Genomic DNA, 16,236 nt, shown 5'->3' with positions numbered 1-16,236 from the left:
TTACTCAGGATCTAGAACAGACGCTCTGCCCTAGGCATCTCCTTGCGGAGCTGGTAATCACAGCTAAAATTTGTTAAGCATTTATTTTGTTTGACCAGGCCTTACACCAAACACTTCATTATCTCATTTGACGCTCATAACAATCTACAAGGTATGTGATATTATTTCCTTCATTCTTCAAATGAAAAAAAAAAACGGGCTTAGGGAGTTAGGTAATTGGCCCAAACTCACCAGCCAATAAGTGGTAGAGCTGGAAATTTGAACCCAGGAAATGAGACTCCAAAGTCTTAGGTCTTGTCACCATTTCCGTATCCTCTCATTGGGCCGAAGGGTTGGGGGAGGAGGGGGGGTCAGTACAAGGGTTTCCTTTTGGGGCTGTTAGTAAGCCATCTCTAGGGGTGGGAAACCAACATCCGTGAGGAACCTGAGGCAGCTATCTGGTCTCCCCAGTTCCCAGCTGCTGGGGAATATGTCTGCGCCAGCTAGAATCCAGCACCTAGCAGGTATGGCAGCAGGCTATCTCTTCGTGCCCTCATGATTACCCCAGTCTTCAGATCAGAAAGAAGGCCCTTCTCACTGGATCCTCTCATGACCCAGCCTCTGACCAGCTCCCAGGGGGTCATGGTCTTGTGGGGCTAGCAAACTCCTCTCCTCCACCCTGTGTTCCCTGCCCCCACCTTCTTCCTCGGGAAAGGCCCCCCCTCCTGGGCCTTGTCTGAAAGAGTCCCTGCCTTGAAGGAGACCAGCCCTTGAGCCACAGACCCAAGGAAGAAGTCCTCACCACCCATCAGTCTCCTGCCCCGGGCGGGCCTCTGTTGGCACTGCCTGAGCTACTCTGTCTCCAGGGAAACCGCCAGGTTACCTGAGATTAACACAATCTGGCAGAATTCCACCCTCACATTTATGGGCCTGAGTAATATTCCATTGTATAAATGGACCACATCTTTATCCATTCGTCTGCTGAAGGGCATCTCAGCTCCTTCCACAGTTTGGCTCTTGTGGACATTGCTGCTATAAACATTGGGGTGCATGGGTCCCTTCTTTTCACTACATCTGTATCTTTGGGGTAAATACCCAGTAGTGCAATTGCTGGGTCATAGGGTAGCTCTATTTTTAACATCTAGAGGAAGCTCCATACTGTTTTCCAGAGTGGCTGTACCAGCTTGCATTCCCAACAACAGTGTAAGAGGGTTCCCCTTTCTCCACATCCTCTCCAACATTTGTTGTTTCCTGTTTTGTTAATTTTGGCCATTCTGACTGGTGTAAGGTTAGGTATCTCATTGCGGTTTTGATTTGTATTTCCCTGATCGCTACTGATTTTGAGCATTTTTTCATGTGTCTGTTAGCCATTTGTATGTCTTCTTTGGAGAAGTGTCTGTTCATGTCTTCTGCCCATTTTTTGACTGGGTTATTTGTCTCTGGCCTTTTTTAACTAGAAAAACTGCCCCTAACTGCTCCCTGCACACACCCACATGCTTATTTTGTTCTTGTCACAAAAGTGAAATACGTCCGTTGCGGTTTGAGATGCCTCAGGAAGACAGAACCGCCAGGCCTTGCTCAGGGACTGGATGAGGAGGGTCAGAGAAAGAGAGGAATCTGGAATGATGTGGAGATTCCCGGCCTGAGCACGTGGATATAGAGACTAAAGGAAGGAAGCTTCTGGTAGGCAACTGACAGTCCCACTTCCTGAAACGGCGCTACTCTCTCCAAGACAAAATGAAGAAATTTGGGAAGTGTTTCCCACCTTCTGATACGGAGCAGAGGGACCCGGGAGCAAGGCTGGCCGTGGGATGCAGGGACCCACGGTGTTTCCCTCATTTGTGTCGCTGTGGATCAACCAAGGTCAGAGCGGCTTCTATGAGAATAGAAGACTCTGGGCCAGCAAGAGGAGGCAGGAAGCCAGGAAGGAGGCCACACCACACCATGCCATGTGCCTTGAGTGGCCGTTGAGCCGAGGAGAAAACATGAGAAAACCGACCCCCTTGCAGCTGTTACACCAGATGAGAAACCACAAGAGCGAAGCTGCCCCGCGAGGGCTGCCGGGGCCCAGCTCTCTGCAGGCTGTGTGTCAGCGAGGCAACGGGGGTACAGCTCGCCTCCTCTTACAGGAACACCTCTCAGCCAGGAGTAGTGCTAAGGACTAAAACGCCAGGCACAGAGGAGGAACCTCTAGCAAGGCCTGGCAAGTTCGACCCCAAAGTGCCCCCTCCGGAACACAGGCAGTTTTGGGAAGTCAGGATAGCGGATGCGAGCTTCACAGCGCCACACTCGGGTGTGAGAAATGTCACATTTCTTTGTCTCTATAAATACGATGAGTTTTCTCAGGGCCCTCACCCACTTTGCGGAGACGAAGATCCCATCACGGTCACAATCCAGACGCTCCGTCTCTCATCTCAGCTTCTCCCTACCACACACTCGCACGTACACACAGAAAATGCTGCCAAGTCCCGAGACTGCCGGGCAGAGCAAGCCGGGGAGGGGGCAAGTGGTCCAAAAGAGGCGCAGCAAGGAAATCCGTGAGACGGGAGCCACTGGCTGTGCAAACTGCGAAAGGTCTCAGGCCACGGCTGGGAGCCCCGTTTGGTTCCTGCCAGGGGCACAGCAAACGAAGCCGCGAGAAGAGAGGCAGCGCCGGTCTGGGCCCGCTGCTATCTTGTAGAAAGCTCTCTACATGACAGAGACCATCACGACGGCCCACGAGGCCTCAGGCCCTCACGGAGGGTCACACAGCAGGGGAGGAGGCTTGCCCGGGAGAGACTCCCAGGAGGGCTCCTTCCGCCCCCCGAAGCCTCTGGAAGCAGGCCTCCTGCAATGTTCCTGTCGCCCGCCGTGTGCTTCTCAGACAATCCTCCTCAAGCCACTCGCTCTCGTCTTGCCTCTCACCTCCCCTGCAGGTCCTGGCTTGTATCTGGTTTCAGTTCTCCACGTCCACGTTTCGTCTCTTCTTGCCTTTCCCAGCTCCCTCATGCGGACTCAAGCCGCGTTCCCTCGTGATGCTCTTTCCTCACTCTGAGGCCAGGGGTCCTTCCTGCTGACTCCCTTTCTCTGGCTGCTTCAGGGAGCCTAGGCGGGAATGCATGGGCGCTACTCTCTCAAAAGCCCAAGTTCCACAGTTACCCCCCTTGCCCCGGAGTCGGGGTGGGGGGGGGGTCCACATTTATCCCAGGCCCCAGCTTGGGCTCGAGAGGACAACTCCGGCTTGCTTGGCCTTTCTGCGGCCTGGCCTCACCCTGCCCTTCTCCTGCACCACGGTCAGCTGATTCTCCAGCAATGACAAATTCTTTCTACTCAAACGAGGGAGAGAGCCGGGGCTCTTTCCTGGCCGAGTTCCTCAGCCCGGAAATCCGGGGAAGGGGAGGGATCGTGCCCCTAAGGCTCACGGCTCCCTCTAGTGGCGGCGATGCATCTACAGCTAAGGGCACCGAGCAATTGCTAACACCGTTGCTAGGCACTGTATAATGCATTCTACATACATTAGTAATTTAATGTTCACATCAGCCCACGGAGAGAGGCATTATTATTATTACCATCATTTTACAGATAAGAAGACAGGCACGGAGAGATCAAGTAACTAGCCCAAGGTCACACGGCCAGTTAGGAATAAAGCCAGACTTGAAGCCCAGGAAGTCTGGTTCCAAAGTTGGTGATTTAACCTCTGTACTGCACTGAATCTCAAAAAACAAAAAACAAAACAAAAAAAAAAACAAAAAGCCATAGCACCCACCCACTCTACTAAAACCCTCAGACACACCTCCACCCTTCCCACAGAATATTCTTTTCCAACAGACATGCTACAGGCTTACAGATGGATAGTGTGAGCCCCCTTCCTCATTTTACTCTTAGCAGGTAAGGTGAGAGAAGGATGGTACTTCTCTGACCAGGCAGGCCACTGCTCCAAGCTTCCCCTGGTTCTGGAGCAGCAAGATGCATGTTCAATGGCCTCATCCAGCATAAAGAGAGTCACTGTCTTAAGCTGCAGGCTCAGCCTGGGGATAGACGGGTTCTCTTGCTACGTGGTTATGGCTCTTTAGCCAGGCACAGGAATGGAATGATGTTGGACTACGGACTCGGTTCTAGAAAGAACTCAAGAACATAGTCTCCAAAGAACTTGTCTGCCCCATTTCTCCTGGCTGCCACACCTCCCTGTGAAGAGAGGAGCAAACCTCACATATCAGCTGCCACTCAGGCCAGAAGCCAGCACGCAGAAACACCGAGGAACCACCACAAGGCTCAGCAACTGCAAGAGATGTCCAACTTCTGGTCAAGGACCCCTGTCCTCACATGAGGGGTAATCTGAACATGAGGGGCAGGCTCAGCTCCAGCAGTGGGAGGAAGGTGAAGGGTCTCACGAGATATTTCCTCCTGACCCTCATGCGGGAGAGCACGTGGTCCTGGTGGGTTGAGGATGGGCCCATGACAGTCTCGTGGGCACTCTTCTCCCTCTTAGTTTTCCTTTCACTTTTGCTGCCTGCATGCCCAGAACCCTGCAAAGCCTCTTTCCGCCTAATATCCTCATGGCGGGAGTTCTGGGAAAACACAGACAGCATTTATGAATCCCAAACCCAAGTAGGTATGAAGTCATAGTTTAAAAATCACATTCCACAAGTGAAAAGAATTTTTAAAAGGAAGCCAAATCTTTAATTTGTGTCTCTACTGTAGTAGAAGGGATTTAATTTATAATTTCTAACGAGGTTATATGGGGCAGAGCCTTTAAAAGTAAGACTGCCAAAAGAACAGTCTTTGAGGTTTATAAATGATTCGTGAGAATCTTCTCTTCCTTTTTTCTGTTATGCCATCTGTAAAGTTAACTGCCCAGCCCTCCAGCAGCTGTTGGTAGCAAAAGCAGGCTTGATGGAGAGTTCTGCCCCTCACCAAACGGAAAGCCCAGTGTTCTTAATTAAAAGGACAATGCAGGGCCCAGTATTAGAGTAAATGTCTGTTCTTGCTGAGGCCTTAAAATATAAAAGAATCCCACAATGGGACATCAGACCTTCTCTAACTTAGTGGTTCCCAGACTGGAGTTCACAAAGGTAGCACATTTGAGCTGTTAGAATCAACTCTAAGATGCCATGACGTCGTTAAAGTGAATAACAGCACTATTTTATGTACCATTGAGAAAGAAAAAAAAAATGCTATCAATTAAACCAAGTGTTCTCTTTGTTATAAGATGCATTTGGGTTTTAGAGATGTTAAAATGTGAAAACGAATTCACAGAATCAATGAAACATGACTGATCGAGTGTTGTGAGGATGAAAGGGGTCACTCCTCACAGCGTGCTTTGGGCAGCGTTTGACACGCCGGGAGAACTCCGATAAATGTTAACTAGGAACTTGAATTGTTGACGTATCTTGGCTGTTCCTATTTGGGATTTAATCCTAAGAAAGATAAGAGGCTGTATTCAGGAAGAATAATTCGCTTCCCACAGCAGAATGGAGAAGCGGAGGTTGAGTTGGTGAGGAGGATGGTCGCGAGGAGGCTGTCAGAGGATACGCCAGAAAGATGGGTTGCATGGAGCTGAGATGAGCACACTTGGTCCATGCCAGGGAGGATTCAGAAGTCTGGTCCCTGTATAGACTCAGCCCGGAGAACAGGAGCCACTGCCTAGCAGAAGCAGAGTCACGGCAGGGGAATCCTGTGACAAGGTCTAAAAAACCTGTATCATTACCATAATAATGAGGCCACGAACTAACAACATGTCTGCTGGGCAAGGGTCCCTCATCCCCTCCCCCAGAGTAATTGCGTTCTTGAGGGCATTGGGCAGGAAGGACTGGTTATATCACCAGAGAAGGGAGAGTAAGGCCACCACATGACACCTCTCCACTCACCACAAAGTTCTGTGTAGCTCAGGGAGGGGACCAAAACAAGACCACGAAGGGAGGGCCATCTGGCTCAGATCGACTTCCTCACGGCCACCAACTGTGCCCACATTTGGTAGTTGCTGGTACCAAAGGACCATGAGGGAAAGAAGCCCCTGGTTTACACCAAACCCACTGCGCCTCATTTCTAGGTCCCAGCTAAGTCCTGTTATCTCTGCTTTTACCTCTCCTTTTCCATTGCCATGAGACAATAGGACCCGTAAGATTTCTGTTTCGGGGAATGTATGATGGTTGCCTCTCTGGCCCCATAGGTGGTGGTGGTAGTACTCCATGAGCAAGGGATTCCAATTAAGGCACATGGGACACGTTAAAAACCCACTCAAATGACAGTAAAAGGAATGTTTTTCAAAAGCCATAAACCCACAAAGAGAATTGTAGAGGAAATAATAGTCGACTCAGGTGTCAGAGCTATTTTTTTAAATGGAAAGCTGACGGAAGAGATAGAAGATGGGAGGAAAGTGGGGAGCCTGTCAGGGGAAGCCAAGAAGAAGCAAGATGATTTCCACCCAGGAAAGGCTTAGGGCTTGGAGACACTCATACCTCTCACAGCAACATAGAAGCCAGAAGACAAGTAAACAATAGCAGCCCTAACTGCGACAAATATCATTTTTTTAAAGAAAAAGAAAGCATCATTCAATCACCCCGTCCTCATGAAGATACATCCCTCTGTTCCTTCTCTCCTATAGTCAAACTGATCTTAAGTATTGTCAGCGTTCCGTCCTCATGTCCTCACCTCCTCCCATTCCTTAATGAACTTCCGTCTGCTTTTCTCCCCCATCACTTTGCCTAAAGCCCATCCTGCAGTCGCTAATCCGATGGGCACTTCGGCATCCATATAAATCTGAGATCTCTTCCGTGTTAAGGTGACATTGTTCATCTTTCTCTCCTTAAAACTCTTTTTGCCCTTGGTTTCTGAATCTCCACACTCCTCTGAGGTCTGGCCTCTCCTTCATGACCTTCTTAACAAGCTCTTCCTTTGCCTCTCTCTTATGTTGGTTTCCTGGGGATTCTGCATCTTCTCGTTTCACTCTAGCCACTCTGCCAACTCCTTCTGTACCTACTGGAGAGTCCACAAGGGTTTCTCATTGATGAATGACACTCAAGTGAATTAATCATCTTCCCAACCATCTTCTAGTTCAGAAAAAGGCACCACCATAAACTAGGCATTCCTATTCCATTTTCCCCTCTCCCTCCCTGTGTTTGCTATCTATTGCTGCATAAAAAATTACTCCCAAAGCATAGTGGTTAAAAATAGGTATTTATTTTACTCGTGATTTTGTGGGTCAGAATTCACAAAGGGCTTGGCTAGGCAGTCCATCTCTGATCCACGTGGTATCAGTCGGGACCTCCTGGGGTGGAGGATCTACTTTCAAGATGTCTTCTTCACTCACGTTGTGTGACACCTCAGTACTCCTCAATCTTTTTCTCTTCGCATGGCATCTCATTCTCCGAAGTCTCTCCAATGCCTTGGGCTTTTCACAGCTTGTTCTCTGCATAGTCATATTTCCTACCCAGAGGTTCTAAGAGACAGGAAGTGGCCAGGCTAGTTGGGTACTAACTTGGAACCGACACAGTTACTTCTACGTTCTATCAGTCACAGTAGCCTCTAGGAGCACTCAGAGTTAAGAGGGTGGAGAAAGGCTCCATCTCTTGATATGGATGGGGACCCATCTTAGGAAATAAAATCTACTGTGTTTACCCACACAACCAATCACTGGATCTTATCTGTTCTACTTTCTAACTGCCTCTCAAATGCATTTACTCCTCTCCTTTTCCACTATCACCACCTTATGTAGGCCAGCATTGTCTCCCTCCTGGATTCTTGTCTTAGCGTCCTAACTGGCTTCCATGGTACTTCTAGATCTTCTTTATTCTCTGTAGGACTGATAGCATGATCCTTTTAAAAGGCAAATTTAATTATGTTTCTTCCTATAGTTAAAGCTTTTACATAGCTCCCATTGCCTTTAAAAGGAAAAATCTAACATAGTTTACAAGTCCATTCAGGACCCCACCTCTGCCTATATTTCCACCCTCAACCCAGACGGTATGATGGATTTAAGTATAGTTCTACATATTTAGAAGCATTTTATTTTAATTTTTTTTAAAGATTTTATTTATTTATTTGACAGAGATAGAGACAGCCAGCGAGAGAGGGAACACAGGCAGGGGGAGTGGGAGAGGAAGAAGCAGGCTCACAGCGGAGGAGCCTGATGTGGGGCTCGATCCCATAACTTCGGGATCACGCCCTGAGCCGAAGGCAGACGCTTAACAACTGAGCCACCCAGGTGCCCCTATTTAGAAGCATTTTATACAAAGTTGTATTTATGTGAATGTTTCATCTATGCCTTTTGGGTAATTTAATTTTGATTATGAATTTCCGGTGCCCATAAAATAGCTATCACCTGAAAGTTACTTAGAGGTGAAGGTGGTACTATTTCTAAAAATGTATCACTATGACACGTTTCTATCTTCCTACTTTCAATCTTGCCTCCTTTGTTCTTTTTGGATGCAACTTAAATGATTGGTTATTGACAAAGACTAAAACTTCTACACCTCCAGCACTCTCACTGTGTTCATGGCTTCGATTTTATAACAGTAGCTCTTTTTCAATGGCCTGTTTGACACCAATAAAATTTATGTGATGTTAAGTATAAATAAATAGCAGAACTTCAAAAAATTAGTACAAATGTTTTTGTCTTTCGATAGGATAATTTTACCCATTTACATTTCTTGTCATTACTGATAAATTTGGCGTCTTGTCTTAAATTTTATGTTTTGCATTTTTTCTTATGTTTCCTTTTTTCCCCTTTGTTTTCTGTCTTCTGATACTTAGCTTAAAGTTTGTATGAGAGACCTTTGATAGTGTTTTGGAAAATAAATCAATGTTTCTAATTCTATCCATACTTATCTTTATATCTTTTCATGACAAAAAACCTTTTTTAAATTTTGACTATAGTATCCAAAATCTATAAAGAACTTATCAAACTCAACACCCAAAGAACAAAGAATCCAATCAAGAAATGGGCAGAAGTCACGAACAGACATTTCTTCAAAGAAGACACGCAAATGGCCAAAAGACACATGAAAAAATGCTCAACATCACTTGACATCAGGGAAATACAAATCAAAACCACAATGAGATACCACCTCACACCAGTCAGAATGGCTAAAATTAACAAGTCAGGAAATAGCAGATATTGGTGAGGATACAGAGAAAGGGGAACCATCTGACACTGTTGGTGTGAATGCAAGTTGGTGCAGCCACTCTCGAAAATACTATGGAGGTCCTCAAAAAGTTGAAAATAGAGCTACCCTATGACCCAGCAATTGAACTACTGGGTAATTATTCCAAAGATACAAGTGTAGTGATCTGAAGGGGGACCTGCACCCCAATGTTTATAGCAGCAATGTCCACAACAGCCAAATTATGGAAAGAGCCCAGCTGTCCATTGACCGATGAATGGATAAAGATGTGGTGTATACATACAATGGAATACTACTCAACCATCAAAAAATGAAATCTTGCCATCTGCAGCCATGTGGATGGAACTAGAGGGCATCATGCTAAGCGAAATAAGTCAATCAGAGAAGGACAATTATCATATGATCTCACTGATATGTGGAATTTAAGAAACAAAACAGAGGAGCATAGGGGAAGAGAGGAAAAAATAAAACAAGACGAAATCAGAGAGGGAGACAAACCATAAGAGACTCTTGATCATAGGAAACAAACTGTGGGTTGCTGGAGGGGGGTGGAGTGGGGGGAGGGGGTAACTGGGTGATGGACATTAAGGAGGGCATGTGATGTAATGAACACTGCGTGTTATATAAGACTGATGAATCGCTGACCTCTACCTCTGAAACTAATAATACATTATATGTTAATTACTTGAATTTAAATTTTAAAAAATGGAAAAAAATAAAATAAAATTTTGACTAGACCACTTTTTTTTCCTACTGTTCAATATTGGTTACTGACCACCTAGTAAACAGAAAACACAGATGACACAATGGTAAAGAAAAGAAACAGTCTCTTCCCTCACAGAGCCTATATTTTAGCAAAGAAGACTGACATTAACATTAAAAAAAAGTAAAATAAGGCCAGATACAGGCTTTATAGTCAGGTTATTGTCAAACATGTTTAACTATACAATCAATTGAAAGAATAATCTTTGGCTTTTGTGGTCCATTTGGAAGTGAGTTTCCCTTTATGATAGATAGTAATGATTTTTCAGGCTGCCATGATGTTCCCATTATTGGGTCCTTTATTTATCTCTCGTAGGCTATAACATGTCATTCAAGTAGCTGGGTAAAGGGATTCTTTTATGGGCCCTCCAAGAGCCAGCCAGCAAGGCAAAGGGAACTCAATACCATGAAAAACTGACACATTCATGATTTTTACCATCAGGGGACCATGATACATTAGGAAAAACAAAACTTCCTAGCAAAGTTCTAAAGACCACTGCTCAGTTTTGAAAGGGACATTTTTCTGACTTTAGGAACTGGAGTAACTTTTATGCATTGCTTATGACCATTTCAAGGTTCACTGCACCCACAATGAGATCTCATAGTTAGCCATGCCCAAGTTGAGGTATACCTGGTAGTCATAGCAGGGGCAAGGCTGTCTCAGGAAACCAGAAAGGAACTGAAATGATGGACCCTGCTCCCACAGAGTCTAGACAGAGATGGCACCTGTTTCCTCTCTCAACCAGACATCTGGGACCTGACACAGGATAGTGGGTGAGGGGAACGACTAGACACTTGCATAATGACTGGTTTTATGAACAGATACTTAATCTAGACAAATATAAGCAGGAGGCCAACTCTGAAATTGTAGAACCCAGAGACTGGAGAAATAAATATTATTCTGAGAATCAAGAGAGCATGTCAAGAGATTCATGTCAGGAAACCAGCCCAAGTTCCATGCCAACATTGTACACCCCTGTCCGTATGTCAAAGACAGCTGTTTACTCTTTGGTGATACAATGCATATTAGCGGTCCATCTGACTCTGGGAACATTCTGCCTGCCTGCCTATGTGTGTCACCTTCAGAGGTGGTAGAAGAGAAAAGAAGCTAGCGTGAGAAAAAAGATAAAGCACCCAATATTCAGGCCTACTCTCTTGACCCTCGAAAGGTCTAGAGGAGTATCACTTGCCAACAAACCCTTCACTTCTCAAATAGGAGTTAGTCCTAGAAAAAAGAAAACACATGTGGGGTATTTGGGGCAGAGCCTCATATCCCATTCTCTGGGGGAAGGTGGTGGAGACACCTGGAGAAGAGGTAAATTTTCTATGTGGGACCACAAGGATTTACTAAAAGGAGATGTGTAGGACAAGTTTGGTAGCATAAACCAAGGATTTGTTTCCACCATTACTTCTCTCCTCTCCTCTCTTCCACTGCTCCTCATCAAACATAGACTCCGTATTCACAATGATATTCAGCAAAAGGTATTTCCTTAGATATCATCTATCTATCATCTATCTATCTATCTATCTATCTATCTATCTATCTATCATCTATCTATCATCTATCTATCTATCTATCATCTATCTATCTATCTATCATCTATCTATCTATCATCTATCATCTATCTATCTATCATCTATCTATCTATCTATCTATCTATCTATCTATCTATCATCTATCTATCTATCATCTATCTATCATCTATCTATCTATCTATCTATCTATCTATCATCTATCTATCGATCTATCTATCTATCTATCTATCTATCATCTATCTATCTATCTATCTATCATCTATCTATCATCTATCTATCTATCATCTATCTATCTATCTATCTATCTATCTATCTATCTATCTATCATCTATCTATCTATCTATCTATCTATCTATCTATCATCTATCTATCTATCATCTATCTATCTATCTATCTATCTATCATCTATCTATCTATCTATCTATCTATCATCTATCTATCTATCTATCATCTATCTATCTATCATCTATCTATCTATCTATCTATCTATCTATCTATCTATCATCTATCTATCTATCTATCATCTATCTATCATCTATCTATCTATCATCTATCATCTATCTATCTATCATCTATCTATCTATCTATCATCTATCTATCATCTATCTATCTATCTATCATCTATCTATCTATCTATCTATCTATCATCTATCTATCTATCTATCATCTATCTATCTATTATCTATCTATCTATCATCTATCTATGTATCTATCATCTATCTATCTATCTATCTATCTATCTATCTATCTATCTATATACAATGGAATGCTACTCAGCCATCAAAAAAATGAAATCTTGCCATTTGCAACCAAGTGGATGGAACTAGAGGGTTCCTATCTATCTATCTATGTATCTATCATCATCTGTCTATCTGTATACACATATATGTACTTTTTATATATTTACAGCTCTTTATATATAAAGTTCATTTAATGCGTTCTGTTAATTACTCATATATTTTCCCTATTTTTTAGGAATTAAAAAACATCATTTTTGCATGGTATATAATATAGAAGCAATTTTAATTTTAAAATAATTTCTTTAGTATCTTATCAGTGTAGTAAAAGTTGATTTTAATATAGTCTGATAATTTTCATAATATGTAAAGGCAAAACTCTATTTTCTCTTACTTAACAAATGACATAGTATGAATTTCTTTTTTTTAAAGATTTTATTTATTTATTTGACAGAGAGAGAGAGAGCATGAGAGTGAGCACAAGCAGAGGGGAGAGGGGAGAGGCAGAGGGAGAGGGAAGAGCAGGCTTCCAGGACACGGAGATCATGACCTGAGCTGAAGGCAGATGCTTAACCGACTGAGCTACGCAGGTGCCCCTGAATTTCTTTGATTATATACAAAAATAATTTTTTTGAGAGAGAGAGTGCACAAGTGGAAGCAGGGGGAGGGACAGAGGGAGAGAGAGAGGGAGAAGCCCAAGCGGGCTCCACAGTCAGTGTGAAGCCTGCTGCGGGGCTCAATCCCATGACCCCGAGATCATGACCTGAACCAAAATCAAGAGTCAGATGCTCAACTGACTGAGCCACGCAGGGCCCCCCAAAAATCATAATTTTAAACAAAAAACTTAAACAACATGTTATATTGAGTTTAGTTGGGGATCAAGCACGTACTAAAATGAAGAACTAAATTGCCAGGTGTAATGTCTTCAAAAGCAGACAAAACCCATGGTTCATAACTTTGAAATTTTTGAATATTAGAAATAAATTGATTTACTGTTTTAATTTTTGCATTTTATTTCTGACTAATAAGATTACAAAGAAAGTTCCAGGCAGCTAACTGGAGACCTTCTCTGCAAATGAAAGAATCTAGGTGTAGATAATCTTTATTCCCAATAGGTAAAAAAGGTAAATGGGAAATGCATGTCACTATAGTTTCTTTTTTTATATTAATTTTCAAGTATCAGACACTCTTTGTTATGCTATAAGAGAATTTGATTTACATGAATGCAACATTTGCTAGAATGAAGATTAGTTAGAGGCAAACGTACAGAATTATTCCTGCATATCCTTCATGAGTTTGTGGCATTTATCACAATCAATTGTGAGAATAAATCAAATAATATAAATGATAAGTAATAAAAACAGCTGTTGAACCAAGCGATACAACCTCTAGACAATTCTTTCACCGGAACATTTGTCTGACTCTCATTAAGTATTGTGTATGCTCACTCCCTGAGCACCTGGAGGCTCTCAAATGTCCCAGATCACAGGGAAGAACGTCGCTTAAAGAAAGAGACCTTGAACCAGATGCCATTAGCCACCTTTGATGATATATCACTTGAAAAATGCTAACATATTGATGTTCAAGACAGAAGATGATAGAACACAATTTAGAGCTGCCTAACAGCTTATAAATAAATATTTCTGCAAATCATAATGTGTAATAATAGCCTTAGGAGGAAAGTCCCCACAAAATTGCTGGAGAGATACAAACTCTTAAAAATGCATTTATAAATTTACTTAAATACTTTGGAGTTGATTTGAATTGAATTGCAGTTACTGGAGAAGGCCCGCCCTCCTTCCAAACTCAGTGTTTTCCACTGAGAGAGTAGCCTTCTGGATATGTCGTTATTTTTCATGCCATATGTTGTTAGTTGCACTGGGTTACTGAACATATTCTCGAACTGCTCTTTCTACACAAACCTACAGAATAAGTAAGAAAGGGAAACAGTGATTTAAATAGGGCCTGGACTGTCCTCCAGGAAGACACCTCCAAGAGCCCATAGGCTGTAGCTGATAGCCAAAAAGTGATGTGAGTTTTGGGAAAATCCGCCCACGTATATTCAAGGACATTGTCACTATATTTTTGCATCAGAGATATTTGTTCTTTCAACTTATAAGGAAACCCATCCAACTTGTCTTTATTAATTGCTTTAGGGCCCAAAACAAAAGACTTAAGAAATAAATGTTGGCATAACTTTCATCTTGTTTGTTTGTTTGCTTCCCTTTAGCGAATCACAGGTTTAACACCCTTCCTTTCTCTGCTGTGTTATATTTGTTCTTCTAACACCTGTCATAACTGACCTCAGTAGCAATGACATTGAGGGAAGTAATTCCCCAAGGCACCTCACAAAGCTAGCCCACAAAACCAAATCTGGCTGCCAAACTCAGAATTCTTCCTGCAACACCGTGCTGCCGCGGTTCTCCGGAGTCGGAAGCCACGGGACTGGCTCTGGGAGAGCCCTGCGGCAGGGAAGAGTGGTGGTTATCAGAATTGCAAGTGTTCTTTTTTCTGACTAACTCAGATCATCACATAAATCACAAAGATTACTCTTGCAAGCTCAGCTGGAAAGCACCGTTCATTCCTTCCAGGAAAAAAAGAAAAGCGAGAGAGGAGTCATCCTGGAGAGGGATGCTATTTCATATTGCCTTTTTGAATTTCCTAAATCAGCCAGTGTACCATTTCTCTCCTCACTTTAATCCAGACCTGGAATGTGGGAAAAACTAGAAAGACTTTCCTGAAAGCTCAAGGAAGCCCTGGAAGGAAATGAAACCAGAGTGTTCCCACCTCACTAGAAGGCCCCACACAAAGTCACCAGCCACATGGGATTAGGCTAAGTCTCCTCCTCCCATCTCTTTGTCCACACTCCTGCCATATTGACACAAGTCAGAGGGAAGTGTTTACTCCTAAGCAGGCACATCTCTTCTGTTTTGATTTCATGGGAATAACAAAGGTTGCAATCATTACAGCACTATCCAAAGGAACTGGAACCCTCATATACTGCTAATCCGGAATGTAAACTGGTATACACTATTTCTTAAAACGTCGACCACGCTCTGCTAAATGAAAGAAGCCAGACACAAAAGGCCACATATTGTATGATTCCATATTCATGAAATTTCCAGAATAGGCAAATCCATAGATATAGAAAGTAGGTTAGTGTGGTTTTCGGGGGATGGGAGAGGGAGGAATTGGGACTGATGGCTAATAGGTATGGGGTCTCTTTCTGGAATGATGAAAATATTCTGGAATCAGATAGTGGTGATGATTTTACAACATAGTGAATATACCCCAAACCACACAACTGTATACTTCAACATGGTAAATTTCATGTTATGTGAATTATATCTCAGTTAAAACAAATTAAAACTAAAAACACTGGGGCCCCACATTCCAAAAGGTCTGAATTAAAGCAACAACTTTATATGTATATCCAATTACATAAAGGATGCCTTTCTCAGTTTGGAAAAAAAAAAAAAGGAATGGAGAGAAATTGGAAGACCAGTGGTGTCTGATAAAAATGGTCTACTGATCGACTTGTGTTCATCAGCAAAAAATAAAGTCAGGCAGAATCTTACCACACATCTTAACACAGAGTCCACTCCTGAGAATCCACCCAAGGGAAATGAAAATATGGCCACACAAATAATTGTACAAGAATAGTCCTAGCAGCATTATTCGTGATGACCGAAAGCTGGTCCACCCCGTGGTGAGTAGAACAGTAAAATATGGGGGCGCCTGGGTGGCACAGCGGTTGGGCGCCTGCCTTCGGCTCAGGGCGTGATCCCAGAGTCCTGGGATCGAGCCCCACATCAGGCTCCTCCGCTATGAGCCTGCTTCTTCCTCTCCCACCCCCCCTTCTTGTGTTCCCGCTCTCGCTGGCTGTCTCTATCTCTGTCGAATAAATAAGTGCAAAAAAGCCAGATGCTAAGTGCAAAAAAGCCAGAGACAGGGGCGCCTGGGTGGCACAGTCGTTAAGCGTCTGCCTTCGGCTCAGGGCGTGATCCTGGCGTTACGGGATCGAGTCCCACATCGGGCTCCTCGGCTGGGAGCCTGCTTCTTCCTCTCCCACTCCCCCTGCTTGTGTTCCTTCTCTCGCTGGCTGTCTCTCTGTCACATAA

This window comes from Ursus arctos, unplaced genomic scaffold (genome assembly GCF_023065955.2).
Source record: "Ursus arctos isolate Adak ecotype North America unplaced genomic scaffold, UrsArc2.0 scaffold_102, whole genome shotgun sequence".
Taxonomy (NCBI): Eukaryota; Metazoa; Chordata; class Mammalia; order Carnivora; family Ursidae; genus Ursus; species Ursus arctos.
This window is presented reverse-complemented; position numbering follows the sequence as displayed.